Source organism: Gavialis gangeticus, unplaced genomic scaffold, assembly GCF_001723915.1.
Source record: "Gavialis gangeticus isolate Ggan-Ray unplaced genomic scaffold, GavGan_comp1, whole genome shotgun sequence".
In the NCBI taxonomy this organism is placed as follows: domain Eukaryota; kingdom Metazoa; phylum Chordata; order Crocodylia; family Gavialidae; genus Gavialis; species Gavialis gangeticus.
In genome coordinates, this window is record NW_017728994.1 from 15103224 (window position 1) to 15103513 (window position 290).

General features: G+C 45.9%; 1 protein-coding gene across 1 annotated transcript in view; it reads right to left on the bottom strand.

Moving 5' to 3' along the window:
• LOC109287345 (heparan-alpha-glucosaminide N-acetyltransferase-like) overlaps positions 1 to 290 on the bottom strand; it is a 356204-nt gene that overhangs the window by 111661 nt on the left and 244253 nt on the right.

The window sequence follows — 290 nt, forward strand, 5'->3', positions numbered from 1 at the left end:
GATTCAGAGGTATTCTGTTTGCCTGTGTGCTTGTGTCTGACTGCAGTTTATTGTTGCTCTGATTAACTGATTCTTGGCATATGAGAGTGTCAGCCTGTCCATGCTGATCAACCTGGCTGGGTCAGGCATGTCACGTTAATCTGTGTGTGTATGACTGATTTGGTGACTGGAAGAACCCAGCCCCATTGAAACTGAGTGCTGCAGGATAGCTCCGTTGGGGGTGAGGACTTGCATAAGGGAGATATACAGCTCCATATAGAAACACAAGTAGCACATCGATAAAATTACCA